The sequence below is a fragment of the Myodes glareolus genome, chromosome 27 (genome assembly GCF_982192425.1).
Source record: "Myodes glareolus chromosome 27, mMyoGla1.1, whole genome shotgun sequence".
Lineage (NCBI taxonomy): Eukaryota > Metazoa > Chordata > Mammalia > Rodentia > Cricetidae > Myodes > Myodes glareolus.
Genome location: NC_142052.1, coordinates 1,545,498 through 1,570,639, shown reverse-complemented (window position 1 = coordinate 1,570,639; position 25,142 = coordinate 1,545,498). Strand labels below are relative to the sequence as shown.

The following is a 25,142-nucleotide window of genomic DNA, read 5'->3' as shown; positions in this document are numbered from 1 at the left end:
ATGGACGAATAAATTAACAATGGTATACACAGAAAATAGTCTGATTTAGCAAAAATGGAAAAAATAATGAATAAGCTATACAAGTATATAAAGAAAACAGAAATATGTATAACACAATGTTCTCATAAACAACAATACGACAATGTAACAGAGGTTGTCCACTCTCTCCATTCTATTCAATATGGTACTTGAGGTTCTAGCTAGAGAAATAAGATAACAAAAGGAGATCAAGGGGATACAAATCAGTAAAGAAGTCAAACTCTCACTATTTGCTGATAATATGATAATTTACATAAGTGACCCCCCCAAAAAATCTATCAAAGTACTTCTACAACACATGAACTCATAAATTACCTTCATACCTTTTTTAATGTAACAGGATACAAGATTTAAAAAAATCAGTAGCCCTCATTTCCACAGATGATAAACAAGCTGAGAGAGAAATCAGAGAAACATCACCCTTCACAATAGCCACAAGTAACAAAAAATATCTTGGAGTGACTCTAACCAAACAAGTGGAAGACCTGTATAAGAACTTTACATCTTTGAAGAAAGAAATTAAAGAAGACACCAGAAAATGGAAAGATCTCCCATGCTCTTGGGTAGGTAGAATGAACATAGTAAAAACAGCAATCTTACCAAAAACAACTTACAGATTCAATGAAATGCCTGTCAAAATCCCAGCAAAATTCTTTACAGATATTGAAAGAATAATACTCAAATCCATATGGAAAAGTAAAAAAAACCCAAGATAGCCAAAACAATCCTTTACAATAAAGGAATTCTGGAGGCATCACAATCCCTCACTTCAAACACTACTATAAAGCTGCTGTACTGAAAACAGCCTGGTATTGGCACAAAAACAGACAGAAGAACCAATGGAACTGAGTCAAAGACCCGGATATCAATCCACACACCTAAAAACGCCTGATTTTTGACAAAGAAACAAAAAATATAAAATGGAAAAAAGAAAGCATATTCAACAAATGGTGCTGGCATAACTGGACATCAACATGTAAAAGAATAAAAATAGATACATATCTATTGCCGTGCACAAAACTCAAGTCCAAATGGATCAAAGACCTCAACATAAAACCAACTACAAAACTGAACCCCAAAGAAGAGAAAATGAGAAGTACACTTGAACACATTAGAACAGGAGACCACTTCCTAAATGTAACCCCAGAAGCACAGACACTGAGAGAAACAATAAATGGGATCTTTTGAAACTTAAAATCTTCTGTAAAGCAAAGGACACGGTCAACAAGACAAAACTGCAGCCTACAGAATTAAAAAAGGTCTTCACCAATCCCACATCATACAGATGTCTGATCTCTAAAATATACAAAGAACTCAAGAAATTGGTCATCAAAAGAACACATTATCTAATAAAAAAATGGGGTACAGACCTAAACAGAGAACTCTCAACAGAGAAATCTAAAATGGCTGAAAGACACTGAAAAAATGTTCAACATTCATAGCCATCAGAGAAATTAAAATCGAAACAACTCTAAGATTTCATCTTACACCTGTAAGAATGGTCAAGATAAAAAATACTGAGGAAAACTTATGCTGGAGAGGATGTGGGGTAAAGGGAACACTTCTGCATTGCTGGTGGGAATGCAAGCTGGTACAGCATCTTTGGATGTCAGTGTGGCAATTTCTCAGAATATTGGGAAACAACCTTCCTCAAGATCCAGCAATACCACTTTTGGGTATATACCCAAAGGATGCTCAATCATACCACAAGGACATGTGCTCAACCATGCTCATAACAGCATTGTTTGTCATAGTCAGAACCTGGAAACAACCTAAATGCCCCTCGACTAAAGAATGGATTAGGAAAATGTGGTACATTTACACAATGGAGTACTACACAGAAGAAAACAATAATGACGTCTTGAAATTTGCTGGCAAATGGATGGATCTAGAAAATGTCATATTGAGTGAGGTAACCCAGATCCAGAAAGACCAATATCATATGTACTCACTCATACGCAGCTTTTAGACATAAAGCAAAGAAAAACTAGCCTATAATTCACAATCCCAGAGAACTTTGACAAAAAGAGGACCCTAAGAAAGACATACATGGATCTAATCTACATGGGAAGTAGAAAAAGACAAGATCTCCTGAGTAAATTGGGAGCTTGGGCACCATGGCAGAGGGTAAGAAGGGAGGGGAGAGGAAGGGAGTTAAGTGGAGAAAAAAATATATCAACAAAAACAATTTAAAAAGAAAGGTACACATGGTTGTCCCAATCTCCTGCTTGTTTTCCTCTCATAGCTTCCCATCAGACTCCAGAGAAATGCAACTCTCAGAATCCATTTTGAAGTTCAGCACAATCTGGCCTCTCATTCTCCCTAATGTGTCTACTGGGTCTGAGCTCCGAGTGCCGGTCACCACACATAGAAGTATATGTCCCGTCATCTCCGATAGTCTCACTCCTATGTTCTTTTCAAGGGAAGGGTCGATCCAGCTTGGATAAACTGGAAAAGAAGTCAGCATGGTGGACCTAATGATATGTCAATCACACACGCCCTTGAAGACTTCCCTGCCCACACACTGCTCCAGCCCCATGACTGGGTAGGTGCCTGTCCCATATGTTACGGCAATCCACTTGTCCTTACATCACAGCATGTGACTTTATTCCCACATCATCCATTGAGAGACTCCACCTTAATCTTTGTATCCAAGCAGATAGCACAGTATCTGACCGTTACAGATAGTCAAGAAGTATTTTCTGTTTAAATACACAAATTAACTTTAAAATGAAAGGTGGTACGAAACACAACCCATGCATTTCTTTCACAAGTGAAACAGAATCTTCTCAGTAGAAAGTTGATGGAATAGGTTACAGCTGACCCAAGAAATAGAAATAGGATAGCTTTGCAATGTAAAAATGATGTTCTTTTCTCATTTCAATTTTTTTAAAGCTGCATCGCAGACAAAATTTATCAAGCCAGAGAAACCACAAAGTTAGGGAGAACATGAGACTCCCAGGGACGAGAGCCCAGAGCAGACTCAGGAGCCGTGACTCAGTAACTGCTACTCTCCTCCCCGTCAGGCATGGAGCAGGTACCCAATGCGCAGATATGGCACAGCTGCAAGAGTCAGTCTGGCCACAAAGTCAAACAAAAGTTCCAACCATCATCATGTGGGAGAGGAAATGAACGGAACAGAGAGGATTTCAAAGCCTTGGTAATAGGATTCATGGTCAAGCATGCCCTCATTCCTTATAGCTCTCAGAGAGTCGGTCAGTGTCCGGATCACCTACTACTTGACTGCAGTGTAAGCTGGCTGTCCTAGGTGAAGATTCTGGAGAATCCAGCTGTCTAGGACAGTAATTCTCCAACCTGACTGTTTGGTGTTACCTCTAACCCGAGAATGGGGATTTTTAAAAGGTCACTTACCAATTATTATTTATAGGCAATACCTTGCATTAAAAATTATTATTAATATTATTAAGAAATTATAGTATAATGCTATAATTATACATTGCTATAAATTATAATACATTGCTGAACATTATATTATTGTTTGCAATAATTATAGCATTAATATTATTATTGCTAGTAACATAATCTAGAATTCTAAACTTAGGGTAAAAATTACTCATATCATCAATTTCAATGCAATATAAAAGTATCCAACACAGTCTTTGTAGTAATGCAAATTATTCTATACTCTTGCCCATTACTCTTAAAACAATCCCATGCATGTTTTATGGACCCTTGTGTCTGTATATGTGTGTGCATGCATGTGATAGGGTATGCATGATGCATACGGAGGCAGAAGGACAGCCATGGTTGGCATCCCTCTGGAAGGCTGTCTACCTCCTTTGAGACAAGCCAGCAAGTTCCAGGGTTCCTTCCATATCTACCTCTCCAGCACTTCATGGAGCTACAACCATTAGAAATATAGTTACTTAAATAGAAAAGAGAGGGGAAAAAAATCTAATGTTGGCAAAAAAACATTGTCTTCCAGCCAACATTGTGATAAGCTGTACAAAAGTATGTCAAATAAATGGAAGTAATAGACTCTACCCTAAATGACTTGAATGAGTGAGAAAGAAGTAATAAACTAACATTATAACTAAACCAGCTAGAAAATAAGTCTGTGCTGACTAGACGGTACTGATAAAAATGCAAATTCAAAAATAAAGGTAATTCATATGTACAAGGGCAATAGTAAAAATGGATGTCAGCAGAAACAGTTCCTATGACCTGGGACCCTGATACGGACACATTATTCTACCAGTTAGGATACTGAGAAAATTTGCTCAAGGCCATAAGGTGGTAAGCGAAGGAGATTCTGGTCTGGAATCTGACCAGAGCATCTGCTACAGACAGAAACAGTAGTGCTGAGTCTTGAGGGAAAGCTAGGATCTCCCTTTCTTACATAAGCATTAAGAATATGAAACAGTCCCCTCAGCTTTGCATACATAGATGTGCAGCCATTGTCGGGTGTGCCTCCTGGCCAGTTTCATTTTGACATCTGTGAAATGCTGGTCCTGAGCCCTAAGACCTCTTTTGGCTCCAGAGTGTGCCCGGCACAGTTTGAATGAACAGAAAGGTAAGAGAATTCTGCACAAATGCAGACCTAATGATGAGGGTACACCTAGAAAAAAATAAGAAAGGACGGCAGCAGTCAGAATGGATTTCGTTGTCCTACAAAGCACAGGACGCTGTATCTACCCTGATCTCCTCAATGACTGTGTGTGTCACAAAAGACATGTAAACTCACATATGTGAGCTGGAATCCTATTCTTGAGATATCTGAAATCTAACGATAATAATACATTTAAATTTACAGTTTTTCCTCTGTTGCATGCAGGGAAACATTTGCATGTTGAGTTTTTAATCATACTTGTAAAGGAAAAGATTTAAAATAAAAGAATCTAATTATGTTGTTTCTTAAGGAAACGGGAGAAAATTCAGCCTCCATGTGTTTAATGTATTTAATCAGTGTTTTTTTTTATAGTCATTGTTGTGGTTATAGAGAAACTGTCATATGAAACATTTCATATAGAATTTCATCCCTTGAGAAAATACTTAGAAGAGAACTTGGTTCTTAGCAAAAGTAAACGAGTATGGGTCTCCTGATCTGAGGTGGGATAAGAACACTAGTCTACTGTACAAATTCCGAAGCTTTACAAAATAAGGTACCTGTCTTGGTTTCTCCATGATGTTAAACTCTTTCCTTTTAGATGTTTTATACACACATCAGAAAAACGGAATATGCACAGACTACTCCTAATGTCTACATTAGCAAGCAGTAGAACTTTAATATACACAGTCCTTTATGGAGAGAGCGTGACCATCTCAGTTCATTGTCGGACAAACCACTAGATTACTAGTTTATTACGATCCAGCCTTTGTTTTCTTATGAAAACTGTGGTAGGAACGAAACCCATAGCAGCTTCCTTTATCCATATCACACCGCTGCAAGGCTCATCTCATAACGTCTTCAATTATTCTAAACTTGCCTCCATGATCCCTTTTAAAGGCAGTGACACACGTTTCCGTACCTTCCGGGATGTCATTTTCCCTGACATGCCTTCAGTTATTTTAAGTTTGTCAGTAAACCTTGTATGAACCCATTTTCCCCTGAGGAATACTTCCCTATCTTTTAATGTGCATACTGTGGGGTCCTCAAAACTAGAACTAAGAGTTCTATGAGCCCCAATGTATAAAATAAAATGTGCCTGGTCTCATAAGATATGGTTTATTTGCTTCCAAAAACAACACTGAAGATTTTAATACTTCAAATAACAATCTTGTGAGAAAATTAAATTCATGTTAGGCTTTGTGGATTGAAAACATGGTTACTCAAGTCTGGGGTTACTCAAGCCTGTATCCATGGTTAGTTAGCATCAGGAGTCAGAGACGTGTCCTGGTTTGCTTGTTGTGAATTTCAGATGAAAATTTCTTGTGTATAGGAATTGCGAGACAAAGGGCAAGCGCATTAAAAGTTCAGAACGGTGCATGAAAAATGCACCTGCCAATCAGACAGATAAAATACTGCAGGCATTACTTTGATTTTTTTCTAAGACTTTAAGAATACTTGGTAAAATGGTGTGTCAGAAAGTCCAGTAAAGTTATTGTCTTACAACTACTTAAGATGTAGAAGACCAGACTATCTGGATATGTTAGATAATTATCTCTATTTCCCCTTTGATTTCATCCTGTGCACATTCTGTAAAAGGTTTCGTCGACTAATGAGACAGTGCTTTGAAAACCTAGTTTGGGAAGTTAGCATGTTCTTTAGAGAAAAGGAGAAAATGATGTATGGAGTTCCGTTCAGGCATTCTATAGCCTGTTAACATAGTGCTGATTCTTACAGGCTTAGGCTTGTTTGCCACCTTCGATGGTTCGACATACAAAACACTTCAACAGAGGTAGATGGGATTTATACACTGAAAATGTAATCCAAGAATCTCCCTCAGACACGCTTGTTGCCATTTATCTGGGAAGCAGCAGGTCAGAAGAAGAGGTGAACAGCATACAGTGAGACTAAAACATTTTCTCAAACATTGAAGACTTTTGCTTTCATATTTCAGCCCAAGAAACAAAAAAACTATAAATTATAAAATCATTCTGGAATTGTATGGTGATGGCCATGTTAAAGATGCTTCAAGAAGTACACCGTTCCACATCCTTCATTAATTATGTAAACAGAGCTTATTCTTAATCAACTTGGCCCTTTCCTCATTCATCAGGGTCACCGAGATGGGTCTCCACTCCAACCAACACTACAGTTACTGTCTTCTCAGTGTCTTTGGCGTATATTATTACTTTATCTTATGGGAGGGGCTGTTGGGAAACGGTCAAGCTGAGTACACAGACTCTGGAGGCAACTGATCCTGTACAGACCTATGCTCGATACCAAGGAACCAGGGAATCTTGGTAGGGTCCCTCAATCTCTTTGCTCTTCCTCAAGAAAATGGGCAGGAGAATAACAGGACGGCTGTGCAGATGAAATGACTGGATGGCTCACAATGCTATGTATGCTCGCTGTTATTATAATCTCCATCTTAGAGACTCGGGAACCACGGCACGGTGAGTGTCAGTGACTTGTCAAGAAGAGCAGAACCAGTAAAGGGCATCTAATCCGAGGTCAGCTTCTATCTTACATTGTCTGTTGGCTTCCTCCCGACCTGTCCCAGTTCTGTGACAGCTGTAGGTCACAGTTGCTCCCCTGTGGAGCAAAGCCAACAGTGACTAGATGTTTAGTGCTACTGCGCTTGCGGATCAGCGCCCTTTCCAAAGAGCTAGCAGAGCATGCACTGTCTTTACTGACTCTGATTTGCTGGACCAACCCCGGGCTCTGCTGCCTTCTTTCCTAATACCAAACAGGCTCTTCCCTGAATAGCTGTGTGCTTGTAGGAGCTAGGGTGTGCTTGTAGGAGCTAGGGTGTGCTGCTAGGAGCTAGGGTGTGCTGCTAGGAGCTAGGGTGGGCTGCTTGCCCAGCAAACATTTTACTCTCACCACACCGCACCAGCTACCTGTCCAGAATAATCTTACTACCCTGTTCCAACTCAATTCTTGGGCCTCAACTTATTTACGTTTGATTCACAACATAACCACTAGTTAACAAGCTGCATTTTACCCAAGAAAGGAGTTATATTTGGTAGTTTAGGTCAAAGAAGTAAAAAAGAGGAGGTGTTCTGAGTCATAAACCCAAGCCAGATCGGGGACTCAGAAGAGCCTCCAAAAGGCTTTCTTTAAGACAGAGCCACCAACTTGAGACCGCTGCCATGGTGGAGTAATGCCAACTCCAAGAACGCATTCCACCCGCCCAGGTCTGCTGTCTTCGCTACCAGAGGAATGACCATTTGCTCCATATGGACGCTTCCAGCAATACAAAGCTTACTATCTCACCTCTTCATATCTCTCCATTTTCTAATCTCAAACACAGCAGGGATGAGATCATCGGAAAAACAGTAACAGCTAATATTTATTTAATCCTTAAAGATGCAAAATTCTTGCTTTTTATTCTTTTTACAAAGACTAGCTCATTTGTTCATTAGAAACCCTGAGAAATATTACCTCTGTTCCCATTTTCTCAGAGCTTTTCTAGAAGCTCTGAGAGGTGAGCTTTTCACACCAGTCCCTGTTTGATTGACTTCGGCTCTGTCACTTATTGGGGAATAATGATCTTAAGCAAGTTAAACAACCTCTCCAAGTCTAGTAACATGGATAATAAGTTTTAACCAATGAAATATAGGAATGGTTACATGAAACAATTCTCATCTTAATATGCCAACTTGTATATAAAGTCACTAAGCTAGTGTTCAAAAAGGGTTGAAACATTGTTTAGAGAGCTGAAAACTGAATTCCAGTCTTTCTCTGTCTCTACTAAACTCACATAAAACTCCCCTTTAAATAAGCTACACATCACTCCAGCTAAGCAAGAATTCTGAGCCAAGATAGTAAACAAGAGGCAGTGTAACCACTGCTGGACCCAGAAAGGCTCTGCATGTAAAGGCAGGATTTGATATCTTAACTGTGCCTTCAGACTGGCTGGTCTAAAAGTGTCCCTAGCAAGGCTAATTCTAAATCACCTGTAACTGCTTCCACATAGGAACAGCTCTGTAAGGAACTGTCTTGTCAAACATTTTATCTTTGTTAAAACAAATAACCCCCATGGCATTCTGTCATTACATGCCCAGCACCCCAAGGCACGGTGGCTCCTTTGACTCCTTTTCTCTTCTCCTGTTGTGACCAGCATGTTGCCAGGGCAAGGCCTGTGAAGTGCTGTGCCATTCACGCTTCCTCCTCCTTTCTATAAGTTCAATCCCTCGAGAAGCTTTTACACTTGATCTTAGCCAAAAGACCAGACCAAGAAGTGATTAAAAATATTCTTTTCTTGGAGTTCCTATGAAATTTTGTATAAACAGGTTATCTAAAAAAAAAGCCCGGTGTACAGTCTACTGACGTTCTCACTTATGAACCACAGAACTCAGTCTAATTGAAGGAACCCCGTAAACAGTAGACAGTTACTCCAGAAGGGCCAGATAAACTTGAAGAAAATTCAGAAGAGCACAAAACAATGCAACAAGCCATGGGGAGGGTTCAGTATAGAACCAACACCGTGACTGCCCCGACATGGGAAGCAGCAGAGCCTCCACCAGCTCTTACCCAGAGTGAGGGTCCCCTATGACTATGTTTAAAGCATATCGATAGCCTCCCCCCAGGTCTCCCTTATACCGCACACTTCACTGTCCAGTTCTCACGAGGAAAGTCAGATAGGGAGAAACCAGGCTACATGTCTCCACCTTAGCAAAGGAGGAAGAATGGGGTGAATCATGAGCAAAGTGATAGATATAGATACAGATAGATAGATTGATAGATAGATATAGATACAGATAGAGATACAGATAGATGATTGATAGATAGATAGATAGATAATATAGATATGGGTATAGATATAGATATTTAGTATGAGGCCCTGCACTTTAGTAACTATTGTCTCTACCCCTCCTGCCCAGTTAACCAGCCATCAAGTCCTTCAAGGCTTTCTACAGCTGTCCTTCTTTCTCTTCTACCTTCCCCATGATTGCCTTATTTTTGTTTGCTCGGCTTGGACAGAGGCCAGCAAGATACAACTCTAGGGTTAAATCTGACACCAAATTTTCTTTCTTTCCTGGATGTGGCAAAGCCTTTCTTATCACTCACTACATGTATGAGACAATAGATCACATCTAAGAGGCTTTCCTTCAGAACTGTTTTTGGATCTTCACAGTACAGGTAATTGTTTTCCCTCATTGATTATGTGTTCTGAGTTCTCCTGTACACAATGTCAACTATACGTACCTAACATATTTATGAGATAAGTCACTTCTGAAAAAGTATTAAAACTTACATCACACACTGTCAAAGCAATGCAATGATAGTAACTCTCCATGGTACTGAAGCTCACTCCTGCTGGTTACCCAGAACCTGCTGAGTAAGGTCCATACTACAGAAGAACCACCAAATTTCTTTCATCTTCAGTTAGTTTCATGTAGGGCTGAAATAATGCTCTCACAACTCTCATTCTGCTCCAGTTGACTGGGCATGCCTTTGATACAGTCATTATAGCTCATTAAATATGCTTGCTACCCTTTCTCTCCCTTTGCAGTTGCAATTATTCAACAGAATCTGAGTAGAGTTGCAAGGCATGGCTTCCTAGATGAAGTAAAGAGCAGAAGATAGGAGACTTTTATATTCCTTTCTTCCTTTGCTTTCATGGCCATGCTGAGACAAGGATGACCACAAGTTGAAAGTAACCTCAGCTGTTGAGGAACAGCACAGAAAATAACTCACCAAGAATCGTCAAGATGAGTTCCGGACTCATTTGCTACAACAGAAAAATAAGATGTGTCCTGCTATAGCATCTTTCATTCTACCATCGTTCATTCCCTTGCTATGTTGGTTCTTAAGAGAAATGATTTGATCTAACTGATTTTGAATACCACCACTCCTTCATTGTTTGTAAGAGAATAACCAAACTCTTTAGTCTGTTTCTGTGTTCTTCATTGTGCTATGTGTTTACAGAAAGATCCATCTTTAGAGCAGACAAAGGGAAACAGAAATAAGGACCAGATGCACAGAACCAATCAGTAACAAGATTACAAAGTCAAACATCCTAGGTTTGCATTTCTTTTTCTAGATACCATGTCTTTGCTAAATCGTATGGGTTTCAGGAAACTTACATGTAAAATATGTAAAGCCACACTACCTGCTTAGCTGGGTATGATGCTAACATATATAAAGTGTCTGGAACAATGCCTACCATGCAGTACATGCTGCATAAATGTTGGCTGATTAATACACCATTAAAATTATTCTTAGCAATCAATATTCCTAGCAAGTGCCTAATGACTTAGAAATAATTTTTTCCTAGTGAAAGCACTTCATTTAGTACCTCATCTTTGTTTATACATAGAATTATGGACATTAAAGAATGTTAGATTAGAACATTAGATCATGTATAATACTAAGAAGTATAGCTTAAAATATGTGTTATACATCAGAGAAATGCAAGTCAAAACAACTCTGAGATTTCATCTTATACCTATAAGAATGGCCAAGATCAAAAACATTGATGACAACTTATGCTGGAGAGGATGTGGGGTAAAGGGAACACTTATCCATTGCTGGTGGGAGTACAAACTGGTATAGCTGCTTTGGAAACCAGTATGGCAAGTTCTCAGAAACTTAGTAAACAACCTACCTCAAGACCCAGAAATACCACTTTTGGTTATATACTCAAAGGATGCTAAATCCTGCCAGAAGGACATGTGTTCATCTATGTTTACAGCACAATTGTTTGTCATAGCCAGAACATGGAAACAACCTAAATGCTCCTCAATAGAAGAATGGATAAAGAAAATTTACACAATGGAGTACTACACAGTGGAAAAATAATGACATCTTGAAATTTGCAGGCATTGGATGGATCTAGAAAACATTATATCAAGTGAGTTAACCAGATCAAGAAAGACAAATATCGTATGTACTCATTCATAAGTGGCATTTAGACATAACAAAGACAGCCTACAATTCACAATCCCAGAGAACCTAGACATCAAAGAGGACCCTAAGAGCGACATACATGGGTCTAATCTACATAGGAAGTAGAAAAAAGACTAGATCTCCTGAGTAAATTGTGAGCATGGGGATCATGGGAGAATTCAGAAGGGGATGGGAGGAGGGAGACAGGGGAGTGGAGAAAAATATATGACTCAACAAAAATAATAATAATAATAAATAAAATATGTGGTATAATAAAGTTCACTGTGAGTACTTAGTACTATTATACACCATGGTAACAGATCATGTACCAGAAGAATGTGTTAGAAGGGCTGGAGATGCAGGACATGGTAGATCACTTGACTAACACATACAAGTATCTATGGGTTCAGTCCTAGAACTGAGCAAGAAAGCAGTAACAATAAACGATGCTTGATTAAAAAATGTACTTCATTCATTTTTCAGTGTTCTCGTGTTTACCACGGTACTCAAGTATTTCCAGAATAAGACAATGCTACTTTCAAGAAAAATTGTTTTTCACATGATGTATACTACATCTATTTAAATTTTATTAAATTCATGTCCTACTATTGCAGTGATTAGAATACTAAATCTCAGAAATATGCATTTCATTTCCTTTGAATCTAAATGATTATAAATGTATTCTTAGTTCCCAGATTTAAGATAGATTGGAAAAATAGGACTGGAACATATATCATCTTTTAGAAAACTGTACTAATCTGTGAGCTGAAGTTACACAGAGAATAATGATTTGACTCCTTCAAGTGCTTTGGGAATTATTTGAATATGTAGTCACTTGGAACCTGGCAGCCAATTTCCTTTTTGTTTTGTATTTAATATATCCTAACCACAGTTTCCCTGCCTTTGGCTCCTCCCAGTACCCTCACTTTCTCTCTCTCCCAGATCCACTCTTCCTCCATTTTTAAAGGCAAATTATATGTCGAAGATAAATTGATTTTTCTTCCCTATATCTTTCATTTTCTTTAATGTTTTGAAAATCCCATATGCTGCAAAATTAAATATGATCATATCTACCCCCATTTCCACATTCTAACTCCTTCCATGTTATATCTAACAACTCCCTCCCTACTCTATGCTTTTTAATAACCCAATGAGTCCAGTTAGTCCTGTCACCCATAGATGCATGGGAGTGGAGCCACCCACTGGGGCACGGAAAACCTACCATCACTAAACCCTCTAAAATCAATGTTTTTTCTTCCTACCTGTAACTACCCACTGACAGCAGCTTCTCTGTAATGGGGTAGAGCCTAAAGATCATCCTCCCTGTCTATGTCAGACTTCTGGCTGGGATGATCTGATGTAGATATGGACAGATAACCACAGGTGCTATTAGTTCGGGACTACAATAGTCATGTAATATCAAGAAATTTTCATTTCCTACTGAAAATGACTCACTTCTTGAAACTGATTTCTCATTCAATTCCATGCATTAAGCCAAATGATCATGTTTTTCTACAATAAGGCATCTTTTAAGTTTCATTAGCAACATTTTATCTGCAATGGAATTTTAGAATCACGTATTACACCATTTTATTACTGTTAAAGCATAGTGATTTGAATGAGAAGGGTCCCAACATGCATTCATATGTTTGAGTACTTGATTTTAGTTGATGGAACTTCTTGAGAAGGATTAGGAGGTGTGGCCTTGTTAGAGGAAGTATGTCATCGGGGGTGGGCTTTGAGGTTTCAGAAGTACTTGTCACTCCCAGTGAGCTCTCTCTACCTCCTACCTGTACATAATAATGTAAACTCACAGTTAGTGTCCCAGAACTATGACTCACTGTTTACTGCCATGGTAAACAGTGGCAGGATGTTTACCTACGGACTCATCCTACCTAAGTCCCCTTGAATACTTTTTCTTTTATTTTATAAGTTGCCTTGGTCATGGTGTTTGTCACAGCAATTGAAAAGTAACTAAGACATAAAGTAAGCATAACTTCTAGATAGTCTTTGGGGGAAAAATTTAAGTTTAAATTATGTATTATTTTATATTATACAAATAATTCACTGAGAAGGCAATCACCCACTTTTAAAAACTATATATAGATATATATTAGACATATATAATATTCCTTTATGGTTGGAAATAAAATTTAAGAAATTTTAAATTCTAAGATCAAATTTATAAGTTGTATATTTTAGAATATTAGTATACATATACATTGCAAAGTAAGAATAAATATGTACAGGCTCACAAATTCTGACACATTTAGCTTTATCTGTCAGTTTAGCAAAACAAAACACAATTTTATAAGCATCACAAGCAAAAATTAAAGCAAGCAGAACCTGTTTAGCTCCTCGCAAAGAAATGTTCCTAAGAGAAAAACACAGTCAGAGAAAAAGTGCAGCTAGAGCTACCTGAAGGCCTTCAGCAGACCAGAGGTGAATTAAGGGACTAAGATTTCATGACAGAGATGTCAGGTACTCAGTTTATCCTCCAGGGTGATCAAGAAGGAGATAGCAAGAATAGTAATGATGGAGTAAGAGAATAAAAGGCTGGACCAGAGTTATCCACTCTACCTTCCCAGGGAGCGTCAGAGAAAGTGCCAGCAGGTGTCTGAAGCTGGCCAAGAAAGTTACACGTTGGTCTGGCTGGACAGAATGCTGGATTTCTGCCAATGAGAATTAATCATGTCTTTTAAGACAATGGGAGGCTAGTTAATGCACAGATATTTAAAAGCCCAAAGCAAGTGACTGTAAGCATCATGACAGAAGTATAAACTGTTTTGTGAGTCTAATAAACTATTAGATAAATTTTGGGACGTGTTTTGAAAGAGGAGCAGATCATCTCAAAAGATACGATAGATGCTGCCTGAGAAATGACACCCAAGGTTGACTTCTGGGTAACAGACAGGCATACTTCTCCATTTGCATCTGTATCCATATGCACAGGTAGGAGGTTCGGCCACACTGCCAGAACCCTCAGTGGATGATTTATGGCTTATGTCAAGAGCTTCTAAGTGAACCCACAAGCAGAGCACAACCCAGCACACCCACCAGGCAGATCCAGGGGTGGAAAACAGGCTTTGAAGTACCAAGAAGAGGAAAATACAACACCCATTTGTTCTTCCCTAGCCAGTCACAGGAGACAAAGAGAGAAAAGCTACTTCTTTAAGGCTTGGATGAGCTTTTTATTTCATGTTTCACATTTATCTCTGACAACTTCAGTGGCATTTCTAACATACTGACAGTTCTTGTCAGTGGTCTCTTCAACTTCTCCAACCTACTTCCATATTGCCTGTTGTTAACTTGGCATGATATGGATTGCCTGGTTGGCTTTCAGTATTGGCTATAGAGTATACAACTGGACTGGGCCCTTGGTAGCCTCTATCTGTGTCTCTTTACATGGCTGAGTGACCTTGGCATGGTTATTTAGATTCTCTAGACATACTACATTTTCACAGGGGTATTGGAAAGCTTGCTTTGGTAGGGTGTTCAAACTGTTTCATAAATCCTAAGCATCAGTAATAGATCATATGATAAGTGGCTGCTTCTTTCTATCTATCTATCTATCTATCTATCTATCTATCTATCTATCTATCTATCCATTCATACATCTATCATCTACCTGTCTGTCTGTCTTTCTATCTATCCATCCATCCATCTATCTATTATTTGTCTGTCTATCTATCTATCTAATATTGGCATATGATGACTGACTTGCCCTTTTATATATATGTGAAAATATATATATATATATATATATATATATATATATATATATATATATATATATATATATATACCCTGAGAAAGGTTTGAAAAAAATTCTAGACCGACAAAAAGGAGTCAAGCACAGCTTCTTGATAACCATGTTTTCTCTGGTTGGCTGGTGGCTGGTAGCAAGCAGACACATGGCTCCTGTAAGAGAGGCTTCCTGACTCAGCATTAGCAGCAAAAACCTTGTCGCTCTTTTAAGAGGCTGTGCCACCAAACATTTAAATGGTGTTTATGAGCATCTGGTGATATGCTTCTTGGTGGTGGCAGGGAACTTCAAACGTCACAGAGTTGTCACAATAAACATGACTCCCACCAGTTGCTCTGCCATGAAGCTAGACTCTCAGAAAGCTAATGAATAGGTGGAGCCAGCTGCCAAAGTCACAGCTTTAATTATAGCCATGCTGCTTAGCAGATTTAACACTTATGCTCAGAAAAAGATAGAAATATGATGTGAAGACAGATTCAGATGAAAAAACAATAATAACAAACCTCTTTATTGTTTACAGTGCTTTTAAAAATATATGGGGGCTTAGGAGCAAAAAGAAAAAGGATGGAGAAAATCTTTGAAAAAAAAATAGAGTAACCAGGGGTGATGGTTCATGCCTTGAATCCCAGCACTTGGAAAGCAGAGGCAGGTGGATCTTTAAGAGTTTGAGGCTAGTCTCTGGTCTACAGAGTGAGGTCCAGGACAGTCAAAGATACACAGAGAAACCTTGTCTCAAAAAAACAAAAATTAAAAATAAAAATGAAAGAACTAGAGTAAGAAAAAAAGCTACATAAAGATGAAAAAATATACAGAGAGTCTGGATACTGTATTTTATTGTGTTGTCTTTAAATCATTTGACTGCTGAGGAAGGAGCAATGGCTGTTAAAAGACATTTTATTAGAAATGCTGCTGTATTAATCCAACATACATATTTTGAAAGTACCTTGACTTCAAAATTTAGGTCAAAAAATATGTTACTTTGGAGAAGAGGTTTTGCTTTTGTTTCCACAGGAAATAGGAGGCTGTGGATTCATTCTGGGTTAAGAAAAACAAGGTTTGATCAAGGAAGACCCCCTAAAAAATCTGATAGCTGTGGATGGCCCAGATAATCCAACATTTCAGAGCACCTCTGCTGTAGTTTCCTCTGAATCCTATATCCAGAATAGCTTCAAGACTGCTGGCTGAGATAATCCAGCCTCACAGAATACTCCAGTCAGGACTTGAGCATAATCCAGTCAGAAGAAAGTAGCCTAAAAAGATACACCCACATTTCCCAAAAATGGATTATGATAGTTATCTTTGTTTAGAGTGTTGGTAACAAATTGTTATGCATAATGGTCAAACATAAATAGTTAAACAAAGTTCATTAGATTCAGGATTCTTATTCTGAAAAGGAAAAAATGGGGAAATATTGTTGGAGAATGCTCTTGTACACTGTAAAGAAGTTTCACTTGTATACATAGTCAAGCATGAAGCATAGGCAGAGTGGCCAGACTAGAATAATTATGGGAAGAGGAAAGGCAGAGATGCAGTCACAAGCCAAATACAGAGGAAGCAAGATGAGAATGCTTCACTGATAAAAGGTACCAAGCCATTTGACTAAACATTGACAAGAATTATGGGTCCATTTAAGTTGTAAGAGTTAGTTAATAATAAGCCTGAGCTAATATAAACCTATGTGGGTTTCTTTAGGACTGAACAGCTATGGAACCAGGCAGGCAGGTAACTTGTCATGAGGGTCTTTCCTTTCTCTACATCACAGCTATTGGTGCAACACCTTGTTTAATCAGTATGGTTACAAGCCCCTGTAATGTATAAGACACTAAGGCAGCAGTACCCTGGTGGCTATTATGCTTTATTACAGCAGATCTTGGCAATAGTCTGAATATCTTGTTTACTAGTGAATAATGATATGGTAGCTAACTGGCCTCAGCAATGAATGCTAGCCCTAGATGGGGAGGAGCTTTAGACAGTTTATTACAATGAAGGGCTGAGCACAGGCTTCCTCAGAGGATATAGAAAAGTGACTGGAGGGAAAATAACTCCATTTGATAGTTTTAACTTTTCATGACTGCTGGGCAGGCATTGAAAAATGCAGGACGTTCTTGTTCCCTTTGAAACTGTTATTTTTTTTAAGTAGAGAAGATAACTGAAATTAAATGCATTGTTTTCATGAGTAAATGATGCATTATTGCACACTGAATGCAGGGTTGGGTTGATGCGGTGGGTCACAGTGTCAGTCTCTTCATGAGGATGCCCTGCTCATACGGAATCTCCATACATGTCACATTTGATACCATGATTAAATACAATTCAAGTTGACTGTATAATTTTTAAACAACTGGTACACATTACATTCAGTTTCTTTCTATTTCCAATAATGAAGAAACTTAAAGTGTTCATAAAACCTAGAGTAATATTCCTAACTTTGCTATTATATCAAATGTTTAGGAGACTTATCCAAATCTGAACAGACAGAACCTAGAACACAGTGGCAGAGGTTTTGGGGATTGTTAGCTCACGCAATAAAGGAGGGTGATACAGGCATCATACCGAGGGCTTGGTATCAACAAAGGAAACTAAGAGTACCTGAAGTTTTTAAATGTGTACAATGATAGCAATAAACATTCCTCAATCTCCCATGAACGAAATATCAAATCTACGTAAATAAACAATTAAACTCCATCCTCCAAAGGCATTCATGCAATCACTTGTTTTATTGGCTTTAAATATGCATGCCTCGCTGTAATAAACTGAATTGGGCATATGTCATTCATTATATCCTAACTATAAATGGAAAAATTTAATATTCTCCAGATGTTTCTAGCAATGGCAGTAAGCAATTAATGATGACAAGACTAGAAAAATCTCCTCCAAATAACTTTACACAAACTTGCAAGACACTTAATATTCATCCTATCAAGGATTCTGTGAAAAGCAAATACATTAATACCTCTACACTGTGCTCCCTGAGGACTCAAGGTATTTAAGATTTTATTTAATTACAATGTGTAGCCAGCCAATTATTATGTGGAGTGTGGCAGTGAGCAGAGTCACACTGTTTTATGGGTCCTCTGGCAGCGCTCAGCTCTAAATGTTTAGATGCTGCCAAGCGCTTAACGAGGGACTTAAGGAACTCTTAGGTGAAGAGGGAGGGCTGGAGAAACAAAACCAGGAAGGACTACAAGTTAGGAGGCTTATTATATGACCTGCGCTTTGCCCCCTCCCAAAAAAAAAAAAACCCTTCACAACAACTTTACGAAACAGCTCCACAGGACAGCAGGACTGGCCCAATCTGGCCTTTGAAGGCCAAGGTCACACATCTCTTCTTATGGCTGAATAAGTGGTATCAGACAGGCAGCTCCCAGTTAGCCACGATGGGAAGCCTCACACCACAGAAACTCGCAGACACCGCAGAGTGGGCTTCTTTCCCCACTGGAAAGCTGGACCTTCAAATTCTGCTCTCAGATCACTAGATGCAGGCATAACTCATATAACATTCACCGGACCAGAAGAGGAGGACAGAGTTCAATCGTCTGTTTTGATAAACTTAGTAACTTCTTTATAAACACTGTTTCCTTACAGGAAGAAGACAAGAAACTAGACACAACCTCAGAGACCCAACAATAGAGAGTGATAAACAAATGTGAGACATAAAGTGTTACTATGAGCAAATATGAGTATCTCTGTGTAATTCCACAGGGCCATGGCCTTCAAAACTACCTCTTATCTACTTTACAGGACAATTTCCTACAAACATCACAGAACATGCAATGAATTTAATTCAACCACACATGACAACTAAAACTAAAGCTAAGATGCTAACAGAATATGGGCATCCCTAAATTCAAAATGTCTCTATTGTCTGTCCTTAAAATATCTTGAGATTTATCTATTCATTTGCGTGTGTGTCCATGTATACTACAGCACGCAGGATTGACCTCCAAACATGGAGTTCCTGGGATTGAACTCTGGTCATCAGCCTTGGTATTAACTACCTTTATTCACAGAGGATCTCAATGAACCATCTCATTGGCCCTGCTTTTGTTTTCAAATAACTTTTTTGAAATATAATTTATTTGCTATAGAGTTTACTCTGCACGCGCGCACGCACGTGTGTGCGTGTGTGTGTGTGTGTGTGTGTGTGTGTGTGTGTGCATGCTCTGATGCATATGTGGGAAGAACCACGCATATCACTTCACTTTAATCTTCCTTCTCTCTCCAGCATAGCTGACTTCTTTTAACTTAAACACAGACATGGTGCAACTCAAAGCAACCAAATGATGTGGGATTCCCCTCTGTCTGCTGTGAATATCATCGGTTAATAAAGAAACTGCTTTGGGCCTATAGCCAAGCTATAGGGGAACAGAACTAGGTGGGGAAAACTAAACGGAATGCTGGGATAAAGGAGGCAGAGTCAGAGAGATGCCATGTAGCACTGCTGGAGACAGAGCTGAAACTTTAGCCAGTAAGCCACAGCCACGTGGCGAAACACAGATTAATAGAAATGGGTTATATTAAGATGTAAGTTTTAGTCAATAAGAAGATAGAGTTAATGGGCCAAGCAGTGATTTAATTAATACAGTTTCTGTGTGATTATTTTGAAGCTCAGCAGCCGATAAACAAACAAGCAGCCTCCTCCAACTCAAGGTCTTAGTCATCTCAGGCCTACACTCATGTGACATTGGGGGAACACACTGAGAGTACAATAAGGACACAGAATTATTTTGAAAACCCTTTAAGTCTGGTGTTGTACTATTAACTATATAATATGGTACCGTTACCTATAGGTTGCACAGTGATGGAGGTCAGATCTCTAGAACTTATTCATCCTGCATCCCCAAAACTTCATACCCATGCACAGCACTTCTATTTGCCCCCACCATCGTGGAACAACCACCACCTGATTCTCTGCATCCATGAACTTGGCTAGTTTAGATTCCGCCTCCACTAGAAATTATGCAGGCCCTGTCCTTCCAAGATTGGTTTGTTTTGCTTGGCTTAATGTACTCCAGGTAGACCTGTATTGTTGCAGGAGGTAGGTTTCCTGAGGTAAATTACTTACTTTATTTTAAGTAAACAATAACAAAAGTACAAACCAAGCTAAAGCCATCAGAAGAAAAGAAATAAAAGCAAAAATAGAAAAACAAAAGAAGTCAACAAAAACTGAGCTAAAATTTTAAATTAAGCACATTTCTAAAAAAAAAAAAGATGAGATGATTGTTCATAAAGAATTAGGCACCAACAAACTGAATAACCAAAAAGAAATAAATTCCTAGAAACATACAAACAGCCAGTCAAAATCATGAAGAAATATGTAAATTGAACAGGCCAGTAGGAAGAGGAGTAGGAAGGAAGGAAGGAAGGAAGGAAGGAAGGAAGGAAGGAAGGAAGGAAGGAAGGAAGGAAGGAAGGAAGGAAGGAGTCATTGACAATCTCAAACAGAACTCAGAACAAGACGTTACAAAGGTCAATTCCACCAACACACAGGAAACACACTGTAATGGCTAGACTTATGTCAACTTGATACAAGCTAAAGTCATCTGAGAGGAGGGCACCTTGGTTAAGGAAACATCTCCATAAATTGGGCTGTGGACAAGCCTGTAGAACATTTTCTTAATTAGCAACTGAAGGTGGAGATCCCAGTTCATTGTGGGTGGGGCCATCCCTGGGCTGGTGGTTGGGCTTCCATTAGGAAGAAGGCTGAGCAAGTCATGGGAAGCAAGCCAGTGAGCAGCATCCTCCACGGTCATCGGCCCCTGCCTCCAGGCTCCTGTCCGGCTGAGTTCCTGTCCTGACTGCCTTCAGTGATGAACGGAAATAAACAAATGCCAACTCTACAGGCTGCTTTGTGCTCATGGTGTTCTTCACAGCAGCAGAAACCCTAGCTAAGTCATACACACACATCTTCCCAAACTCATTCCGAGAGACTGAAGAGGGAACATATCCAGACTTATTTTATGAGTCTAGCTTACCCTGACACCAAACCCAGACAAAGGAAGAAATCTACAGGCCAGTGTCCCTCAGCAAAGTAACACACAACAGTCTTCAGACAAAATACAGGACAGAAATTCAAGAACCCACTAACTTCAAATCCCAGCACAAGGGGAGGCAGAGGCAGGCAGATTTATTTCTGTGAGTTCAAGGCCAGCTGGTCTGCAGAGTGGGTTCCAGGACAGGCATCAAAGCCATAAAGAGAAACCCTGTTTTGAAAAACAAAGAAAGACAGAACACATTAGGTGACATTCACCTTGACCAAGTAAGATCTGTTTCTAGATACAAAGGTTGTTCAACATACCAACAAAACCAATGAAAACATCCTCATCATGTCAGACATATAAGAAGGTAAACAGTAAAATTCAACACCTATACATGATAAAACAAAAACAAACCAAACTCTCAATTAGGTATAGACTGAACTTAAGTCTCATATAAATGCTCTACTTGAACATGGAGGCTTACACCTGTAAAGACAGTATTCAGGAACTGAATCAGAAGAATCACCATGAGTTTGGGGCCAGAGTGAGACCCTGCCTCAAAACAGAGCCAAGAGCTAATCACTTCTAACAACTCACTCAACAAAAAGCTACAAGCTCCTCTTGCAAACTCAGGACATGGAGGGCAGGGACAGCCACCTCACTGTCACTACTTTCTTTTGTCGTATAAATTGTATTTTTAAAAACTTGCACTTTTATTCCAAAAATTATTTAGACCCTAGTCAATCCTTTACATAACCAAAATGAATATTTTACTAACTAGTTGATTTCTTCTATTTTTCACATTTTAAATAAAATTAAAGGCAATTGTAGGCTTTGAAAACATTGAGAAATACAGGAACCAGGCATAGCTACAGTAAAACATGAACCCCAGTATATGATATAAAAGAGTGCATTCATTACACACTAACATAAAATACACCTCAAAATGGAAGCCATAAGATATGGTAACGATAAAAGAAACACAGAAGTAGAAACTCTAAGGTTCCCTTCCCATGTTCCTGTGGAACATTTTGTCTGCTTCCTGTGATGTCTGCACAACCTCATTCCACCCCCAATCACATCCTTCTGGGCAAAGAACCAAAGGATGCTCCTAATTATCTAGAGAGAGAATTCTTAGGGAGGCCCAATTTGCCCTGGTATGTCAATATCATGAGTCAAAGAAAACTAGGAGAGATATAAAATACATTAGCTTAAAACAAAGTATATAGAACAATGGGCCCTGCTAAGGACAAAATGAAACCTACTCAGACTCAGGACCCAAAGTGAATAGGTGCTACTTAACAGTGGCCGTAGCTGATGACATGGCAGCTAATGTTTACCTGAAAAAACTTAACACTGCTGTGTGGATCTTGTTAGGAAATAAATGTTATTTATGGGTTCTCATTGCAGCACACAGTGGTTTTAAACCATGAGGCATTACCTTCATTTAAAAAGGGAAACTTGATAAGCCAGATCATTTCTGTCTCCCAGTTTGGTGATAGTCCCCCCAAATGTCAGCCCTTAAGAGAAAGATGACTTCATTATATTGCCTTGCTGAAAGAGAACAGACTCACACCCAGACTTGTTATGTGTCCTTTGGGCAAGAAATATGAAGACTCTGTGCTGTTTTTTGTTTGCGAATATATATCATAAAACATTTAAAATGTGCTAGACCCACGTCCTGAGCTGGCTATGCAACTACTATAATTAAGTAAGGAAAGAATAAAAATTTAACTAGGAATACCCCAAACCCTATAAGGAATATCAGTATTTCTTCAACTGAAACATTCAAGAAAATCTGTGGTCTACGGTTTTTACCTGTTAATGTTAGATGTAAAGCCACCCTCGGTGGTGTTCCTGAGTTGCAATATTTTCCTCTGTGTCATCCTGAAATTTAGTCTCCCCTTGGCATGAGGCAGCTATGATGTGTATTTAATAACCGAGAAGTGGATACACACTTGATTTTATTTCACAGAGAAGTAAGACGGGGGAAAGCGATCTACCAAAATGTGTACCCATCAGCAGCTGCCTAATTCATATTCTAAACCAGAGTCAACCCTGGGCAAAACTGTGAAGCCAGCCAAATCCATCTGCTATGTCCTCCCTCCTCCCCTTTCAAAGCCTTTCTTCCTCCTGGCGCCAAGTGCCCTCCTGCTCTGTCCAAGTGCCTGACAGAATTCAAAGCTCTGTTTCTAGAAAAAAAAATGGCCCTCCCCAAAGGCACCCTGAGGCCACCTTCATTTATAAGTGGGATGGTGCCCCACAGGGACACAAACAGGGAGCAGAGCCCACATCTTGAGACCACAGTCTAGGGAGCAGGGAGACATTGCCTGCATCTATAGCCTGGGGCACATGGAGATCTTTCTAATCGGTGAAGTAGAATCAGTAAATAATTCAAAAGTCACCCTCAAAACGGTCAAACTAACTGTTTGGTAGAACCACTGGCAAGCCAAAGAAAGATTTAAAGTCAATACTGGTATTTTTTCCAACTCACAAACCGCTTGAGTATATACAGAAAGATTTAAAAGACAACATATTGTTGTCTAAACCTACCTTCACATCAAAATAAACTGAACAGACTGTACTAAATTTGTTACTAAAATTACACAGAAACCAGACTAAAACCTGTTTCCAAGTTGCCATCCTTATAGTTCAAGAAAAAGCCTGACAGCCCTACACTGACTATTATAATGTCATTACAATGTCACAGAACACTAACACCTTCTTATGTTTGCCTGGCACAGGATGGAACTCAGCTAAACTGAAGTCTCTGGATCAGGCTTCTGAGATTTCCTTTTGTTCTAGATTTTCTTAATGAATTTTGGGGTTCTGCTGAGGAACCTATTCATGTTCCTTATGATCAATACTATTTTCCATGGATCTGCCCGTGTACCACTCACTCAGATTTCCTTATTATCTTTTGTCATATGCATATAATCTCACTAACTTCTCATGCATGTTATTTACATGGTGTGTCTTTTCCCATTCTGGTACAAACAGCTTGTATTTTTTCTGTGTAAGCTGTACCTCCTGTGACAGAAAATATTTAGGTCTTGCTCTAATAATCTCTGCCTTTTTACTCGGAGTAGTTAACGTCTTTATATTTAATGTCATTTTTATATAGTTGGGTGTGAGCTAACTACTTTTTACTTGCCCTTTCTAAGTATGGAGATTTGGAAGTACTAATAACACTACATACTTTGTGATGTGCAGAGTACAGGCCTTAAAGTTATGAAGCAAGAACTGTGAAAAGCTAGGTATAATGTAGCACAATAAATAATTTAAGCTTATATTTTATATTTGCTGTTTTCTTCTATATATCAAAAGCCATATATATTTGTGTTATGTAGTGAACTTTGATCAGGATACTAATATGTATTTATTTTAATTTGCATCTGTATATCCTATAATACATGATGAATTAATTGAATAAGCATAAGATTTTCTTGCAACCCAGGACTAAATTTTATGTTCATTTACTTGTATAGCATATTAAGTGATTTTTTTTTTGTCTCTCCTTTTCCCCCTTCCTTTTCTTCTCTGCCCACCTCCACCAGGGACTATTGAACTTACAACTTTCTTCTTGTTTGACACGCTCCGTCCCTGCGCTACAGCCCACCTACCCCCATGCATTTCTGGACATGAACACTGCTTGCACAGGTTTCTTCATGTTTAGAGACATCATCGATCCTTCCACTGTTTCTGACAAGAAGGACACAGCTGTGTTTCACATGAATGCTTTTCCTTCTACCGCTTGAGGATTGCCTTTGCCTTTGGTTTCTGGATGACCACAGCATCTCTACATGTAAACTTCCTTTATTGGCCATCTGCTAAGCTTCTTGGCTTTCCAAGTTATTGATTTTTATTAAATAGAGGGAATTTAGGGTCATTATTATTA

General features: G+C 38.9%; 1 protein-coding gene across 2 annotated transcripts in view; it reads right to left on the bottom strand.

Annotated features, from left to right (window-relative positions):
- The window catches only part of Reln (reelin), a 433,437-nt gene that overhangs the window by 299,454 nt on the left and 108,841 nt on the right, over positions 1-25,142 (bottom strand). The window lies entirely within an intron of this gene.